Raw genomic sequence first — 19,409 nt, forward strand, 5'->3', positions numbered from 1 at the left:
TGATTAGACCCCTAGCCTGGGAACTTCCATATGCCGCAAGGAGCAGCCCTAGAAAAAAGGCAAAAAAAAAAAAGACAAAAAAAAGGAAGCCTGAAATTCGTTGTTTAAAACATGTCACTATACTCAAAGCAGATGAACAGCCTAGCCTAGTTAAGATCTCCTTTCCCACTGTTGGAGTTCCCGTCGTGGCTCAGTGGTTAACGAATCCAACTAGAAATCATGAGGTTGTGGGTTCAATCCCTGGCCTCGCTCAGTGGGTTAAGGATCCAGTGTTGCTGTGAACTCTGGTGTAGGTCGTAGACGTGGCTCGGATCCTGCATTGCTGTGGCTCTGGTGTAGGCGGGAGGCTCCGGCTCTGGTTAGACCCCTAGCCTGGGAACCTCCATATGCCACAGGAGCAGCCCTAAAAAGACAAAATAAAAAACAAACAAACAAACAAACAAAAGATCTCTTTTCCCACTGTGAATAAGAATGGGCACTCTTTGGCCCAGACAAAACTTTCTCAGGAAGTTGCTTCCTCCCCAAGGCTCAAGAGGACAGGATTTCTTTCTCAGGTTTTAATCTTTAGTGCAGGCATATTCTTGCTGGCTTCTGCATCCGTAAAAATACCTAAAGATATTGCTAGTGGAGAGCTTTTTCACCCTTACACCAAAAATACTTTCCAAGAGAAACTGGTAGCCTTTTTGAGTCAGCTCTCAACACAGGCTTTCTAAGTGTGCTCTTCTATGTCAGGAAGCTATACCTGGTAGGTGATGTCTGAACTGACCCGTCACATGTGGCCGGCACCCTCCCATTTGCACATGGCATGTGATCCTGAGCTAAACTCAGATTTCTTGGTGTTTGACAGGTTAGATTTACAGAATGCCCAATCAAACATGTTAGTTCTCTTAGAAAAGTGGCATCTGATTTAGCCAGCACAAAGCATCATGATTCCTTGTGTTCTTTGAATGCATGGACTAGAGCTTTGAATTATGAAGCACAAAGTTTTTAAAGACGTATCACCATACTTAAAGCAAATGCACAGCCTAGCCTAGTTAAGATCGGTTTTTAAAGCGTGCATGAGACAAAGTGTGCAAAAGGTATTCTTGCTCCCAGACAAAAGGCCCTCAGGAGAGTTCCCATCATGGCTCAGCGGTTACCGAATCCGACTAGGAAGCATGAGGTTGAGGGTTCAATCCCTGGCCTTGCTCAGTGAGTTAAGGACCCAGTGTTGCCGTGAGCTGTGGTGTAGGTTGCAGACGCGGCTCGGATCTCGAGTTGCTGTGGCTCTGGCGTAGGCCGGCAGCTACAGCTCCGATTCGACCCCTAGCCTGGGAACTTCCATATGCCGCAGGAGCGGCCCAAGAAATGGCCCCCCCCCAAAAAAAAAAAAAAAAAAGTCCTCAGGAAGGAGATGTTTACCATGGGCTCAAGTCAGGACAACTTCTCTCTCAGGTTTGGAACCGTGGTGCATGCATATTCTAGATGCCCACTCTCCTCGACATTAATACCTACCTGATACTGGGAGCCACTCCTCTCGCAGCCTTATATTACCAATACTATGCAAGAGAAATAAGAGGCTCTTTGGGGTGAACTCCCAGTGCAGTTTTTCTAACAGTGTTCCTCAGTGAAGGAAACTGCTCTACCTGGCGTGTGAGGTACGGATTGGTGAAATCTTCCAGGCATGCTCACGTTCGTACATGGCATGTGATGTTGAGCTAAACTCAGAGTGCTGGGCATTTTTTGGGGGGTGGTTATTTCTTTTTTTTTTATTACTCAAATGAATTTATCACATCTGTAGTTGTATAATGATCATAACAATCTGATTTCACAGGATTTCCATCCCACAGCCCAGGCACATCCCCCCACCCCCCAAACTGCCTCCTCCGGAGACCATAAGTTTTTCAATGTCTGTGAGTCAGCATCTGTTCTGCAAAGAAGTTCCGTCTGTCCTTTTTTCAGATTCCACATGTCAGTGAAAGCATTTGATGTTGGTGTCTCATTGTATGGCTGACTTCACTTAGCATGATAGTTTCTAGGTCTATCCATGTTGCTAAAAATGCTGGTATTTCGTTCTTTTTGATGGCCGAGTAATATTCCATTGTGTATATGTACCTCATCTTCTTGATCCATTCCTCTGTCGATGGACATTTAGGTTGTTTCCATGTTTTGGCTATTGCAGATAGTGCTGCAATGAACATCGGAGTACATGTGTCTTTGCGAGTTGTGGTTTTCTCTGGATAGGTGCCCAGGAGTGGGATTGCTGGAGCAAATGGTAGTTCTATGTTTAGCTTTCTGAGGAATCTCCATACTGCTTTCCACAGTGGTTGTACCAATTTACAATCCCACCAACAGTGTACTAGAGTTCCTTTTTCTCCACACCCTCTCCAGCACTTATTGTTTGTAGACTTTTGGATGATGGCATTCTGGCAGGTGTAAGGTGGTACCTCAGAGTGGTTTTGATTTGCATCTCTCTAATAATGAGTGACGCTGAACATCTTGTCATGTGTTTCTCGGCCACCTGCATGTCTTCTTTGGAGAATTGTGTGTTTAGATCATCTGCCTATTTTTTGATGGGGTTGTTTGTTTTCTTGGTGTGGAGCTGCAGAAGGTGTTTGTGTATTTTGGAGATTAATCCCTTGTCAGTCGATTCACTTGCAAAGATTTTCTCCCATTCTGTGGGTTGTCCTTTTGTGTTGTTTACGGTTTCCTTTGCTGTGCAGAAACTTTGAAGTTTGAGTAGGTCCCATTTATTTATTTTTGTTTTTGTTGTCAGTACTCTGAGAGGTGGATCTGAGAAGATGTTGCTGTGGTTTATGTCAGAGAGTGTTTGGCCTATGTTTTCCTCTAAGAGTTGTATAGTGTCTGGTCTTATATCTAGGTCTTTAATCCATTTTGAGTTTATTTTTGTGTGTGGTGTTGGGGAGTGTTGTAATTTCATTCTTTTCCATGTGGCTGTCCAGTTTTCCCAGCACCACTTATTGAACAAGCTGTCCTTTCTCCATTGTATATTCTTGCCTCCTCTGTCATAGATTAGTTGGCTGTAGGTGCATGGGTTGAATTCTGGGCTTTCTATCCTGTTCCACTGATCTATATTTCTGTCTTTGTGCCAGTACCATGCGGTTTTGATGACTGTTGCATTGTAGTATAGTCTGAAGTCCAGGAGCCTGATTCCTCCAGCTCCATTTTTCTTTTTCAGGATGTCTTTGGCTGTTCTGGGTCTTTTGAGCTTCAAAATAAACTTTAAAATATTTTGTTCGAGTTCTGTGAAAAATGTCCTTGGTAATTGACAGGGATTGCATTGAATCTGTAGATTGCCTTAGGTAGTATAGTCATTTTGATAATACGAACTCTTCCAATCCACGAGCATGGTATATCTTTCCATCTATTTGTGTCATCTTTGATTTCTTTCATCAGTGGCTTGTAGTTTTCAGAGTATAGGTCTTTTGTCTCTTTAGGTAGGTTTACTCCTAGGTATTTTATTCTTTTGGATGAGATGGTAAACGGGATTGCTTCCCTAATTTCTTTTTCTGCTCTTTCATTGTTAGTGTATAGAAATGCTATTGATTTCTGTGTATTGATTTTGTACCCTGCAACAGAGCTCTAACAGTTTTCTGGTAGAGTCTTTAGGGTTCTCTAGGTATAGTATCATGTCATCTGCAAATAGGGATAGTTTTACTTCTTCCTTTCCAATTTGACTCCTTTTATTTCTTTTACTTCTCTGATTGCTGTGGCTAGGACTTCCAAAACTATGTTGAAGAGTAGTGGCAAGAGAGGACATCCTTGTCTTGTTCCTGACCTCAGCAGGAATTCTTTCAGCAGCTTTTCACCATTGAGAATGATGTTCACAGTGGATTTGTCATATATGGCCTTTATCATGTTGAGGTAGGTTCCTGCTATACCCACTTACTGAAGGGTTTTTATCAGAAATGGGCATTGGATTTTGTCAAAGGCTTTTTCCGCATCTATTGAGAGGATCTTATGGTTTTTATTCTTCAGTTTGTTAATGTGGTGTATCACACTGATGGATTTGCGGATATTGAAGAACCCTTGCATCCCTGGGATAAATCCCATTTGATCATGATGTATAATCCTTTTAATGTATTGTTGGATGCGGTTTGCTAGTATTTTGTTGAGGATTTTTGCATCGATGTTCATCAGTGAAATTGGCCTGTAGTTGTCTTCTTTTGTGGAATCTTTGTCTGGTTTTGGTACCAGGGTGATGGTGGCCTCATCGAATGAGTTTGGGAGTATCCCTTCCTCTGTAATTTTTGGAAATAGTTTCAGAAGGAGAGGTGTTAGCTCTTCTCTAAATGTTTGATAGAATTTGCCTGTGAAGCCATCTGGTCCTGGACTTTTGTTTGTTGGAAGTTTTTTAATCACAGTTTCAATTTCAGTTCTTGTGATGGGTCCATTCATCTTTTCTATTTCATCTTGGTTTAGTCTAGGAAGATTGTACTTTTCTAAGAATTTGTCCATTTCTTCTAGGTTTTCCGTTTTATTGGCATATAGTTGCATATGGTAGTCTCTTATGATCCTTTGTATTTCTGTGATGTCCATTGTTACTTCTCCTTTTTCATTTCTAATTTTATTGATTTGAGTCCTCTCTTTTGCTTGATATGTCCGGCTAAGGGTTTATCAATTTTGTTGATCTTTTCAAAGAACCAGCTTTTTGTTTCTTTGATCTTTTCTATGGTTTTCTTTGTTTCTATTTCATTGATTTCTGCTCTGATCTTTATGATTTCTTTCCTTCTACTAACTTTAGATCTTGTCTGTTCTTCTCTCTCAAGCTGCTTTAGAAGTAAAGTTAGCTTGTTTATTTGAGCTTTTTCTTGTGTCCTGAGGTGGGCTTGTATTGCTATAAACTTTCCTCTTAGAATGGCTTTTGCTGCATCCCATAGGTTTTGGAGTGTCGTATCTTCGTTGTTATTTGCTGCCAGGTATTTTTTAATTTCCTCTTTGATTTCTTCAGTGATCCATTGGTTGTTTAGTAGCATGTTGTTTAGTCTCCACATGTTTGTGTTTTTTGCAGTTTTTTCTTGTTGATTTCCAGTCATATAGCATTGTGGTCGGAAAAGATGCTTGATATGATTTCAATTTTCTTAGAGTTACCAAGATTGGATTTGTAGCCCAGGATATGATCAGTCTTAGAGAATGTTCCATGTGCACTGAGAAGGATGTGTATTCTGTTGCTTTTGGATGAAATGTCCTATAAATATCTATTAAGTCTATATGGTTTAATGCATCATTCAGGGCCTGTGTTTCCTTATTGATTTTCTGTCTGGTTGATCTGTCCATTGCTGTAAGTGGAGTGTTAAAGTCCCCCACTATGATTGTGTTATTGTCGATTTCTCCTTTTAAGGTTGTTAGCAGTTGCTTTATACGTGGTGGTGAACCTGTGTTGAGTGCGTAGATATTTAAAATTGTTACATCATCTTCTTGGATTGATCCTTTGATCATTATGTAATGTCCTTCTTTGTCCCTGAAAATATTCTTCATTTTAAAGTCTATTTTGTCTGATATGAGTATTGCTACTCCAGCTTTCTTTTGATCCCCATTTGCATGAAATATTTTCTTCCATCCTCTCACTTTCAATTTGTATGTGTCCCTAGAAGTGAAGTGGATCTCTTGAAGACAGCATATATATGGGTCTTGTTTTTGTATCCATTCAGCCAGTCTATGTCTTTTGGTTGGGGCATTTAGTCCATTCACATTTAAGGTACTTATTGATATGTATGTTCTTATTGCCATTTTATTAATTACTTTGGATTTGTTTTTGCTGCTTTTTTCTTTCCTTCTTCTCTTGTTCTTTTCTGCCTAGAGAAGTTCCTTTAGTATTTGTTGTAAGGCTGGTTTAGTATTGCTGAATTCTCTTAGCTTTTGCTTATCTGTGAAGGTTTTGATTTCTCCTTCAAATCTGAAGGAGAGCCTTGCTGGGTAGAGTAATCTTGGTTGGAGGTTTTTTCCTTTCATCGTGTTGAGTATATCATGCCACTCCCTTCTGGCCTGCAGAGTTTCTGTTAAAAAATCTTCCGATAACCTTATTGGGGTTCCCTTGTATGTTATTTGTTTCTTTTCCCCAGCTGCTTTCAAGATTTTCTCCTTGTCTTTAATTTTAGTCAGTTTGATTAATATGTGTCTTGGGGTGATCCTCCTTGGGTTTATTTTATATAGTGCTCATTGTGCTTCCTGGATTTGAGTTAGTGATTCCTTTCCCATGTTAGGGAAGTTTTCAGCTATTATCTCTTGGAATATTTTTTCTGTCTCCTTCTCTCTCTCTTCTCCTTCTGGCACCCCTATAATGCGGATGTTGGTGCATTTAACATTGTCCCAGAGTTCTCTGAGATTCTCTTCATTTGTTTTCAATCTTTTTTCTCTTTTCTATTCTGCATCCATAATTTCCACTAATCTGTCCTCCACCTCCCTTATTCGTTCTTCTGACTCCTGTATTCTGCTGTTAGCTGCTTCTAGTGACTTTTTTATTTCAGTGATTGTATTTTGCATCTCTTCTTGTTTAAGTTTTATACCTTGTATCTCTTTGGTCAGTGTTTCCTGTAAGTTATCCATCTTTGCCTCCAGTTTATTTGCAATGTCTTGCATCATCTTCAGCATCAACAATCTAAAGTCTTTTTCCTGGAGGCTGAGAATCTCCTCCTCGCTTAGCTGTTTTTCTGGGGTTTTTCCTTTCTCCCTCATCTGAGTTATAGTCCTCTGTCTTTTCATTTTTAGAGGTTTTTGGTGTGGTGACCTTTTTGCAGATAATAGAGTTGTAGCCTCTCTTACTTCTGATGTCTGCCCCCTCTGTGGCTGAAGTTGGCATGGGGGGCTTGCTGTAGGCTTCCTGATAGGAGGGGATGATACCTGCCACCTGGTAGGTGGAGCCAATTCTAATCCCTCTGGTGGGTGGGGCTTAGTCTCTGGATGGGATTAGAGGCAGCTGTGTGCCTGAGGGGTCTTTAGGTAGCCTGTTTACTGAGGGGCAGGGCTGTGATCCTACCTGGGTTGTTTGCCCTGGGGCTTCTCAGCAGCTGACTGAATGACAGGTGGGGCCAGATTTTCCCAAAATGGCCACCTCTAGAGAAAGGCACTTTGGCTGCTGAATATTCCCCAGAGCTTTGCCTTCAATGTCCTTCCCTCACAACAAGCCACATTCACCCCTGTTTTCCCAGGATGTTCTCCAAGAACTGCGGTCAGGTTTGACTCAGGTTTCCATGGAGACTTTGCTTTGCCCTGGGACCCAGTGCATGTGAAAATCTGTGTGCGCCTTTTAAGAATGGCATCTCTGTTTCCCCCAGTCCCGTGGAGCTCCTGCACATAAGCCCCACTGGCCTTCAATGCCAGATGCTCTGGGGCTCTTTCTCCCCATGCCAGATCCCCACACATGAGAGTTTGATGTGTGGCTCAGAACTCTCACTCCTGTAGGTGAGTCTCTGTGAACCAGTTAGTTTCCAGTCTGTGGAGCTTCCCACCCAGGAGGTATGGGGTTGTTTATATCGCAAAATCACCCCTCCTACCTCTTGATGTGGCCTCCTCTTTTTCTTCTGGAGTAGGATATCTTTTTCAAGGTTTCCGGTCCATTTTGGTGAAGAGTGCTCAGTCTTTAGCTGTGAATTTTGTTGTTTTTAGGAGAGCAGTTGAGCTCCAGTCCTTCTATTCTGCCATCTTAATCCTGTCTCCAGAGTGCTGGGCATTTAAAAGGTTAGCTTTACAGAATTGATAATCAAACATGTTAGTTCTCTTAGTAAAGGGGCATCCGTTTTTAGCCAGAGCAAAGGCTCATCATGCCTTGTGTTCTCTGAGTGCATGGAATAGAGCTTTGAATTAGGAAGCATGAAGTTCTTTGTTTAAGACATATCACAACACTTAAAGCAGATGAACAGCCTAGTTAAGATCTTTGTTTCCGCTGTAATAAGAGAGTGAATGAAAAAGGCACCCTTGTACCCAGACAATACATCCTCTAGAAGGAGCTTCCTACCCCAGACTCAACCGGAGTATGAACTTCTTCCTCAGTGTTTGAACCCTGGCGTAGGCATATTCTTGCTGTCTGCTGTCCTCAGTACCAGTATCTAACAGATTGGGAGGCAGGACCCATTTCACTGGTATACAAAGAGGAAATCCTATGAGTAACCAGAAGTGCTTTTGAATTAGTTCCCAGCACAGTTTTTTAGTTGATATTTATTTTCTAAAGAAACTTGATAGCATTTTCCTTCTTTTTCAATGTATAAGCACCAAAAGCAGCAAGCAACTTCTGTTCTTGAGATATCCTTTTTTTCTTTCCTTTTCTTTTCTTTTTTTTTTTTTTTTGAGATGGGCCAAATCTGCAAGGAGATATTACTGCTTATTCCTTGGTGATTCTGTGGGTCTCCTTTGAGGAGGTCATGTGCTATATGTGTGGGGGCGTGGGGGCCCACAAAGGGGAAGGAATCACCTGGAGCTATGAGATCTTGCACCTCCACAGTGCCTCCTTGCTGGTCCTGAAGCTTACACACCTCAGTAAGATCTAGCTTGTGAATGGCAACAATGCAGAGCCAAACTCAAGTAAAAATCTTCTGCAAAACTTGTTGGAATAGGCAGGTTCCTTAGATAACACTCCAAAGAGGCAATTTGGATTTTCATTAAAGATGAAAACTCACTACTATTTCTGAGCTGCTTACAACCTGCCAGCCTCAGCACTAGGCACATAACATGGGACATTTTGCAATGGTACAACCACCTGCTAAAAGTCAGATTCAAGTCTATTTGGCTCTAAAATGTCTCTCTCCTTTATTGATGATCAATCTATGCCAGGAATGAATTTTTGGATCTGCTACAGAAAATAAGACATTGTAGCACTCTCAAAAAGCTTTCTAGACTACCAGTAATCCTCAGAAGAGCTTGTGGGGAGAAAAATAATTCTAAATTCATACTCTCTTCTTAATAGTCTGTTACAGCCCATGTTGGGCACATAAACTATTGGCAAAAGTGCTCAGCAGTTGGGGCCAAGGCCATCTGTCCTCTGGCTTCTCTGAACAACTCAACAAGGTGTCCCTATGGTGCAGACATAAGGAAAACTAGCAAAGAGTTGTGGGAAATGATCTGGTTGTTTCCTCCCTTACAGAGTGTTAGCAAAGTTTCATTCCCAAATCTAAGGAAGCAGAATGTAAATCTCTAGAAACAAAGTGAGATGAAGCCAAAGTGTTGTTTATACCAACATGAACTCACATCAACTCTTTCCAAACATGCAGCTGTGTTAAACTTCCTTTCATGGGAATAATGAAGTTTGAGACAAAGACGTTTCTTCTTCAGATGTAAGAAAGCATTTCAGTTCCCTGATCTTTCTTTCTTTACTTTTTTTTTTTGTGGTTTTTTTAGGGCTGCACCCATGGCACATGGAAGTTCTCAGGCTAGGGGTGGAATCAGAGCTGTAGCTGCCGGCCTGCACCATAACCAGAGCAACATCCCAAGCTGTGCTTAGACCTACACCACAGCTTATGGCAATGCTGCATCCTTAACCCACTGAACGAGGCCAGGGATTAAACCTGCATCCTCATGGATCCTAGTTGGGTTCATTAACCAATGAGCCATGAAGGGAACTCGTGACATTTTCTCTTTCTTTCCTTCTTTATTTCTTCCTTTCTTTCCTTTCTCTCTCTTCTTTGAACTGGTTTTCTATTTTATATCCTTTCTATAGGTGTAGTTACTTCTACTCAGTCAGATCTGGGAGTTATGAGAAGCTTGTGAATTGCCCGATGGAATCCTGTTTGCAGTAGGAGAGAGGGAAAGAGGACATGACCCCCTGAGTTTTGTTTCTGACCACACTGAGAAAACATGTTCTTGGATCTTTCCCAAGAACCACATCCTCCAATTTCAGATCTCAGAAAATGATTTCCAAAGAATAGAGTCGTTCAGTGAAGCGATCCAAGAAAAATACATCTATGAATGTTGGGGAAAGACATCAGGGAGAAAAAGGCAAAAGCACTGACAGAGAACCCCAAAACTAGATAAGAAAAACACTGATGGCAACATTAGGTGCCAAGTAAAAAGTACCCACACTGGTACCTAATGTACAGGCAGTTTGAAGTCAATGCAAAACAAAGATGACGTAGACACCTCAGTGTGACTCTCAGATCCTTCAACACTGAGTTTTCAGCTCATTGTCCACCTCTGCTTCTCCCCTCTACTCCCCTGACATTCCAACTGGACTCTTACTGCTGTGGATGTCTCCATGCCTTCCTGGCATGGCAGAGGCTTCAAGGGCCCTCTGCTGCTTTAGCAGCTCCTGACTTGTGATTCCTGAAGTGTGTATGTCTGTTCCAATGCAACGAGGCCCTCCCAAACACTAGGGAGTCTCATATTAACCTCTCCAGGACTCCTTTGAGACCCCTCTCATGACACTTGGTGTAAAAAGGCTTGTGCGCCCACCCCTTGTGAGCTCAGAGCACAGCTTCAGTCAAAGAAATCCTCTTCACAAAGACCTTCCCTCTCTCTCCAGTGTGTTGGACCATCTACCCAGCCCTTAGTTAACCTACTTTGGAACTTTGGCATTGTCTTCTGGCAAATTCCAGTGACGTTTCACATGTATTTTATCTTGGTGCCACTTTCAAAACCTCTGATTTCATATCCTGTCATATATCATCCAGCATTTCCTAATTCATGAGAGGACAATTCGGTGGCTGTCTAAATACCTTACGTCCAACATTTTTACAATCTTTTTTCGTGACTAGGATGTAGCCACAACTGGAATTTTTTACCTTTCCACTTTATGCTTTTTGCTCTGTAGAATTTACGTAGCTGAGTGTGGGTTTATTTGTGATATTGGAATGTAATGCACAAGTCCTTGGAGTCAAGACATTGTGAGCAGGCAGATCCACCAGGCGATTTATCCAGTACACTGTCTTTTATGTAAGACCTAAAGTACCCACAGCAAACACATTAAGGTTATTCGTTGAGAGCTATGAAGAAAACAGTCTGCTTTTCTTGAAGAAAGGCCGCAGTGGTATAGTACGAAATGTTTATCGGCGTAATAACAGGTGTGGACTAAAGCAAGATAGACTAAGGACTGTGAAACCATGAGAAGGCTAACCATATTAACCCTTTGCCAGGTGTTTACTTCGTGAAATGTTTTGAGATGTCACATTGCCTAAGTACATGGTTTCTGTGGATATTGGATAGACTGTTCGAGTCTACAGGCCAGGTTGGTATTTGTTGTAGCTCCATTTATTCAGGGAACCCACAGCTAATAAAAGAGCACCCTGTTACTCTGAGGAGTATAAACAGAGGGTGGTAAATAGATTGAGGTGTTCCCGTAGTGACTCAGTGGTTAACATACCTGACTAGGAACCATGAGGTTGTGGATTCGATTCCTGGCCTTGCTCAGTGGGTTAAGGATCCGGCGCTGCCGTGAGCTGTGGTGTAGGTTGCAGATGCGGCTCAGATCCCGAGTTGCTGTGGCTCTGGCGTAGGCTGGCAGCTACAGCTCTGATTAGACCCCTAGCCTGGGAACCTCCACATGCTGCTGGAGCGGCCCTAGAAAAGGCAAAAAGACCAAAAAAAAAAAAAAAAAAAAAAAAAATCTTAACTGCTCCCTAAGAGGCAGGGAGCCTGCGTTCTAAGGGCTCCTGGCCAGGCTGTTGGTCAGTAAAACTCGCTTGAAGTCTCGGTGCTCCAGCCTCCTGCCTCTTCTCTCATTTCCACTCTGACTCAACACGAAGACTTTTTAAAGCACCTCTGCGCTCGCACACTGTCTCCAGGCTGTGTGGTCTTTACCAGGCAGTGGTGCCTCCTCCAGAGCGCTAGCTAAATCCAGATGACTCTTCACCTGCGATGTACTTGAGGATAACACATTGGAGGCAGCTGGCCACCAAACTAATTTCTAGCCTTGTGGTTCTAAGAAAGGGGCTCTGCCAAAGAAATTCTGACGGCGGGAACTCAGGGCAGCCATGTTGTACCTTTTTGTTGGTGTGTTTGTGTTTTGGCTGCTCTGCTGCATATGTAGTTCCCGGGCAGGGGAGAAGATCTAAGCCACAGTTGCAGCTGGGCTGGGCGGGGGATGGAACCTACATCGGCACGCTCCAGAGACACTGCCCTTCCCATTGTGCCATGGCGATAACTCCCATCATGTATTGTTCATCATGACAAGTAGCTGAAATGGGATTTGAGAGGAGTCAGAGATGGCACTGAGACTCCCAGCCTGAAGGTCCTGCTGCCATTGAAGGGAAAAACTGTAGTTCAGGAGTTCCCGTCGTGGCGCAGTGGTTAACGAATCCGACTAGGAACCATGAGGTTGCGGGTTCGATCCCTGCCCTTGCTCAGTGGGTCAAGGTTCCGGCGTTGCTGTGAGCTGTGGTGTAGGTCACAGATGAGGCTCGGATCCTGCGTTGCTGTGGCTCTGGCGTAGGCCGGTGGCTACGGTTCCGATTCGACCCCTAGCCTGGGAACCTCCATATGCCGCAGGAGTGGCCTAAGAAATGGCAAAAAGACAAAAACAAACAAACAAAAAAAAAAAACCCAAAAAACTGTAGTTCAACAGAAATGCTGGTTTGCAGGCAAACATTATTTGTTTGTTTTCGTCTTTTTAGGACCCCACCTGCAGCATATGGAGGTTCCCAGGCTAGAACTGTAGCTACTGGCCTATGCCTCAGGCACAGCAACTAGGGACTGAGCCACGTGTGCGACCCTACACCACAGCTCACGGCAATGCCAGATCCTTAACCCACTGATCGAGGCCAGGGATCGAACCTGAGTCCTCATGAATGCTAGTCGGTTTCATTAACCTTTGAGCCTCTGAGCCTAGTTACTATTTCAAAATGTTATAATGTCACAACTGTAACCAGGTTTCCTTGTTGGTTTGCATGATAATCAGATTTGAAATGTGCCTTTTTAAGTCCTTTGTCATTATATAAAGAGCTAATGGCTTTACTGATGCCTTTACAAAAATGTCACCCATGTCACTCTTTCCACACCAGACACACATACCACAGTCCATCCAGACTTCCACAAAGGAGGAAAAACACGACAGCCTGTCAGCGCTGTCCTAGGGTGTGAGCTTGGGTTCCCATCACCCACCTACATGCTCCTGCCCAGGGAAGGGACCCGCCCCGTGTCTCCCCTGCCATGAAGAAGAAGGGAGGGGCACCTCCCAGGGAGTGATCACGGAGGCGGTCAGGCCTGGATGGATCTGCCAGAGGCCACCGTGTGTTACCTTAGGGGGCCTCCTGGCAAATGAGCAGAAACGTCAGAAGTGAGGCTGGAGCCAACCTCTGTGGCCTCTGTAAAGGCTCTCACCCAGGATTTCCCCAAGTCAGAGCCCTGTGAGTTGTGATACAGCAGAATGTCTATCACTATCAAGTGTCTCTGGCCAAGTGAGCTGGGTACGGGTCTGTCTCTAGCATGTGTGTGCCTGGTGACAGGGGTTCCAGGTTCCGAGGGGGTCTGTTGTCACAGAAGCAACTTCCCTTCTTGGGAGCCCCTTCCCCAAGTCCCCTCCTTGGACAACCCCTATCCCACGGCCCTCTGGGCTGCTGGCAGCTCTTAGCCAACACTGTCCTTGCAGAGTTTCCTGGGGAGGTCTGGGGGCAGCCAGGGCCCCGGCTTTGAGGTGACAGAATTGAGTTCAGACTCAGCGCCTCATTTTTATATTCCTTGATCCTGAATAGGCCATAATGGCCTCTTGGGGCCAGTGTGTCTCCTGCCTGCACCAAGGGGATTATTCTAGCATTCACTTTCTAGGATGTCCTCAGGAAAACGTGGGCTAAAACCTATAAAATTAGAGGAGTGGAGGAGGCAAAGCCTCCCACCTCTTTTTCTGCCACGTGGCACTTCTTCTGTGCCTCCCCCTCTTCTGATGCTCCCCCATCATCCTGCTATCCAAACATCGTATGTGTTTACATTTCCTAGGGCTTTGGTGCTTCCATTCTGGATGCTTAGAAGAAAAGGGTCTAACATAGGGAAAGAGCGGGAGGAGCTTCCAAGATCTTAGAGTTTCCAGTGTCCAAGGCAGACCCTAAGGGAGGGGTTCAAGCCTTGGCCTAGAAGGTCAGAACACCCTCTTACCTCTGGACTCTTCCTTTCTTGTGCCCTGGGCCAGCTCCTGCTTCTCTGTAGACCTCATTTCCCAAATTAGCCAATGAAGGATGGGATTCAGAACCCCATACGGTTAAGCTTAGCATAAAAATGGCCCTGGCTCCCTCTGCCCTGGGCAGGGTGTGGATGGATAGGGGTACACTCACGGGGCTCCCTTGACCTGACCAAATGTCCATCTCACTCTCAGGCCTTATCCACCTCTGTCCACAGTTAAACACAGCATTTTCCAGACTCCCCTCCCATCCCCACCCCACCTCACCCCCGGAAAGCCCAGGTGCAACAGGGCCACAACCTTGAGAAGAGAAACCTGGGTTCCTACCTGGCGCCGCCTTCCTCATATCTGTAATTCTGGGCAAGGCACTGACCCTCTTGAGGCCTCCCTTCTCTGCTCAGTGGCTCCATGAGCCCGACCGCCTGACTTTGTGGTGTAACTCTACCCTTGGGAATGACCTGGACTAAGTGAATACATAGAAGATGGAAAAGGGACCAAAGTCAGGTTCAAGATGAGTTATAACAAGTCAGGACTTGGCCACTTCCTCACTCTGATGTATAGTCTCCGTTTCGTTCTGTGCTGCAGGTTTTATTCTTGAGATGGGAAATTTCAAGCTCCTGATGAGAGGTTAGGTATCTGGATAGAGGCTGATGCTGAGGCATGGAAGGTGGACTTCGGTGGCATTTGGATGGGGTCTGTGATAAACCTTGTGCTTTTCATCACACAAGAGGCCTAGTGAAACTTGCAACATGCATTTCCCATGAGCCTCTCTTTTCATTACTGAGCCAGGGTATAGAGGTCTGACCAAAAGCAGGTCTGATGAAAGGAACTCGGTTGATGGATACCAAGAAAGCTCGGGGGGAGTTCCCTCAGGGCCGTGGGCTTAAGAGGCTGTCTCTGTCACTGCTGTGGCTGTGGCAAGAGCCGCGTTACCAGACCAACCTGGCCAGGCATCTTCACTCTGTCGCAGGTGGCACCCCAATAAAAGAATCAAAAAATATTTAAAATGAGATCAATTGAAAGGAAGTCAATGTATATATGTGTACATATTTAAATAGTATCAAAGTGAACAGATACAAAATGCAGTAAAACAAAAAAAGCTCTCCTAACATTACACTTGTGGGGGCAGTGGGTTTTAAGTACAAGCCTGGGATAGGAGGGGCTGTGGAATGGATACACTTTCTGGCCAGATAATATCTGCATGCCAATAGTGATCGATAAAAATGAATAGAAAAAAAAAAAGGCGTAAAAGAATGAATAAATTCATAGAGCATAGATAATGCCTTCAGGTAATTGATGTATGTGGAAGTAGCAGAGGCTCCCATGACACAGTGGGTGGGGTGGCAGAGGGTACTCACGGAAGAGCCTAGGCTAAGGTGGGCTGCGTGCCCCAAAAGAGTTAGGGACACAACCGCCGCCCCCTCCCCACTTCCCAGGGCCCTTCATGGGGAGGCCTTAGCAGGGGAGGCAATACAAAGTCAAAGCCCCAGGCCTGCCCAAGTCCTGTGCAGCCCCCAGAGCCCCTGAGGCAGACAGGAGGAAGGCAGGCCTGGGAGATGCTCTCAGGGCCGATGTCCACAAGGCGGCGCCCCAGTCCCTGCCGGACCCAGGGCCAGCTCCAAGGCCAAAGGGCCCAGGCTCAGGTGGGGCTTCTTTCCTGGGCACCTGTGACTCTCTGGCCCAAGAGGCCTCACGGCAGCCAGAGGACACAGGTGTGTGCCTTCAGCACTGCCTGGGGCCGTGCAGCCTGGTGGGGGGTCCCGGTGGGAAGACAGCTTGACAGATTCCGTGGGGTCCGACGGCCTCTTTTGTTCCTCGGGAGGCAGGCGTCAGGACCCAGACACCATCGCTCGTGACCAGGGAGCTGGCCGTTGCCTCCTCTGTTGAGAGATCATGTTCCCCGCTGTACTGGACTGACCGTGCTCTCTGCCAAGGCTCCTGGACAGAAGAACGGCCCAGGCTTCCCTAGAGATAGATCCACATCCTCTTGGTCCCAGGAGCCTCCAGCAGGGTCCACACAAGGGGCTCGATCGAATTCCCGGTGTGCTCAAGAACTGGAGCTCGTGACGCCCCCACTCCCAGGCCTTCCCACGCCCTCCCCGTCCTCGTGGGCAACCCCCAGTCTCTCCTTCCCATCCGAGTGGGTCTCTTCTGTGGATGGGTCCATGTATGCCGTCGGGTCGACGCCTGCTGGAAGGGATCTCCTCACCTTCGTTGTCTTTCTGTCTGACTCCTTTCCCTTCGTGTGAGCCGGTCCGGTCCCACCCGTGTTGCTGCCAGTGGCATCATTTGGTTCTTTCTGAGGGCTGAGGAGGGGTCCATTCTGCGTGGGGAGCCCCTCTTCGGCCTCCGTTCATCTGTCGATGGACATGTCGGTTGTTTGCCTGTCCTGGCTCTTGGGGTGAGTGCTGCAGTGCACACAGCCCGGTGCATGGAAGGTTTGCAAGGCAAGGTCTGGGCAGACAGATGCCCAAGAATGTTATTTCCTGTTCATATGGTCATTGTGTATTTCATATTCTGAGGTACAGTATGTTAATACACACGAAAGAGAAAATACAGCAGTAGACAGGAATGCCCAAGCAGTACATTTTTAGATTAGTTCTGGTAAGTGAGATATTTTATAAAGAGATGAGGTTATAGAGAGGTCAGATAAAGAACATCAGGCCTGGCAAACATATGCAAAGGCCCTGAGATTTTACCTACTTGGGTATAGGATAGCCTTCCTGGAGCACAGAGAACACAGAGAGTGATGCGGCAGAGTGCGTGAACTTATGCCAAGTTGTTTGTTCGCATTCATCTTCTTAGTGAATCAGAAATAAAAATCATGAGACAAAAGTGAGAAAGGAGAAGGTGGTACCTCGACGCAAGAGAACACATGCAATCATCTGTTAGAATGTATGAACATGCTACTTTTAAAAACTGAGCTGTAGTTAAACATGCAATAATTTGCACACATTTAGCCTGTACAGCGCAGTAATTTTTGACATGTGTATACACGTCAAACCAGAACCCCCTCAAGATAGTGAACACATGCACCACATACATGCATCCCCAGACCCGTTTCTTCGTCTGTGGAATGCCTCCAAGTTCCTCCTTGCCAGCCCTTGGTCTTTTCTATAGATTTTTGAAGTTTACTTTGACCTTTTCTAGAATTTTATGTAAATGAAGGCATCCAGTACATTTTTGGTCTACTTTCACTCAGCATAATGATTTTGAGGTTTGTCCGTGTTGCATATACTACAGTGAATTGCTTCTTGTTGCTGAGCAGTATTTCATCGTTATGGGTAATGCTGATCCATTCAGCTGTTGATGGGCGTGTGGATTCTTCTCAGCTTTGAGTGATTGCAAATCTACTCTGAACACTCATATATAAGTCTTTATATGGCCTTGCACTTGCTTTTCCTTCTGGTAAATAACTAGGAGTTTTAAGTATATATTTTAACCTCTGAAGAATTATTTTCCAAAGAGGTTGTACCATTTCACATTCCCTTCAGCTGCGTATGAAAGTTTCAGTTCTACAACCTCACCATGTGGTATATGGTATTTAATTTTAACTATTCTAATAGATATGTAGTTGATTTCATTGTGGTTTTTACTTGCATTTCCTTCATGGCTAGTTCTGTTGATTACCTCACGTGTTTATTTGCCATCTATATATCCTCTTTAGGAAGTGTGTTAAATATTTTGCCCATTTTTTTTTTTAATGAGCAAATAGGTTTTCTTACTATTGCATTTAGTCTTCCTCAAGTATTCTAAATGCATCTCCTTTATCAGAAATGTTTTGCAACTATTTCCTGCCACTCCATGGCTTGTCTTCTTGCTCCCTAAACAGTATGTAACGAAGAGCAGGTCTTCTTAATTTTGATAAAGCCCAATTCACCAAATTTTCCTTCTATGGATTGTGTTTTGGAGGTTGTAACCAAAGGATGAATATTCTCTCCTGTTGTCTTCTAGAAATTACATAGCTTGGAGTTTTACATTTAGAACTACAGTCCATTTTGAGTTAATTTTTGCAAACACTGAGATACGGATTTTTAATCTTGCACCTGGATGATGTTCAATTTTTCCAGCACCATTTTTTCAGCTTTTACACCTTTGTCCAAAAGCAGCTATCCATGTATGTGTCCATCTATTTCTGGACTCTGTTCTGCTCCACAAGACCAATGGATTTGTGCAGCCAACAGAAGGGACTGATCCATTCAGGCAATGAACGAAGGGGTGAGTGAATGGGTTCCCAGATGTGATGTTCCTTGTTCTAAAGAAAAGTTACTGAAGGAACATGGAGAAGCAGAAAGACATGGCAGTTACATATGCAAAGGGAGAAATTTCAAATAGAAGGTGAGGGAACAATGTAAACAGGTATAAAAAGGGGTCTCGGCCCAGGTTTCCGACAGGTGAGATGTGGACAGGCTTAGCCCCACATGGGCTGTGGAGAAGCAGACTGCAAGAGGGACAAAGAGGAATTGTGGGTGTGGGGGAGGGTGGGTGCCTATACACACTCAGAAATTACGGGTGTAGCCAGGTCATCATGGACTCTCCCTGGTGGATCCTTTCGCTGGGGTCCTTATGGCAGTTTATTCGTATCTGTAATAGGACCTTTTGCTCATTTTTCTGTTCTTTTCCATTCTAACTGGGCTCCTTGGAGGCCAACCTCATACTTCATTCTACTATAATACTAAGTACAGGGCTGGAAACAAAACAAACATCCCAAAAATGGGGATGGGCTGGAGGGAATGCTACCTCCTCAGACCCTTATTTCACTTGTCAAGTCTATTCTGTTGCAACAAGAATTACTGCAGCCTGCCATTGGTGGCAAGAGAGAAATAGTGGCCACTTCCTGAGATTCACTGTACAATTTCCTTTGCTGTAAAATTTCAGCAGTTTTAAATTTTAATTTAAAAACCTTAAAGGTTTAAAAATGAAAGTTTAATTTTGATCTATGGGTCAAAGCATCATCTCTCCTGCCACCACTGGATTTAAAATAAATATAAAATGCACTTGATTTTTTGAAATTGTTTTTTTAAAAAGTTTTGAACCTGGAAACAAAGAAAGATTAGTAATAAAAGACTCTTCACAAAAGGCACTGAGGAAGGAAAAAAACTACTGCAATCCCTTCCCTTTTCTCTGATAAATATGGTCAGTATGTAAAGTGGGACTGTTTGGTTTTACTGGTGATGTTCTGACAGTTGGGCTTCAGTGGAGGCACCGAGCTGGGTGGCATCTTCTCTGGGCACAAGATGAAAGGCTTCACTCTTCCCGGTGAGGGTGGCCTCTAATTACCATGGAGGGAGAGCGGCTTCTGCAACTTTACCTTCAAATTCATACTTAGAACAGAGAGTCTACAGTCGTACGTAACTTGAGTTCTTTTTCTTATGTA

The sequence above is a fragment of the Sus scrofa genome, chromosome 16, assembly GCF_000003025.6.
Source record: "Sus scrofa isolate TJ Tabasco breed Duroc chromosome 16, Sscrofa11.1, whole genome shotgun sequence".
Lineage (NCBI taxonomy): Eukaryota > Metazoa > Chordata > Mammalia > Artiodactyla > Suidae > Sus > Sus scrofa.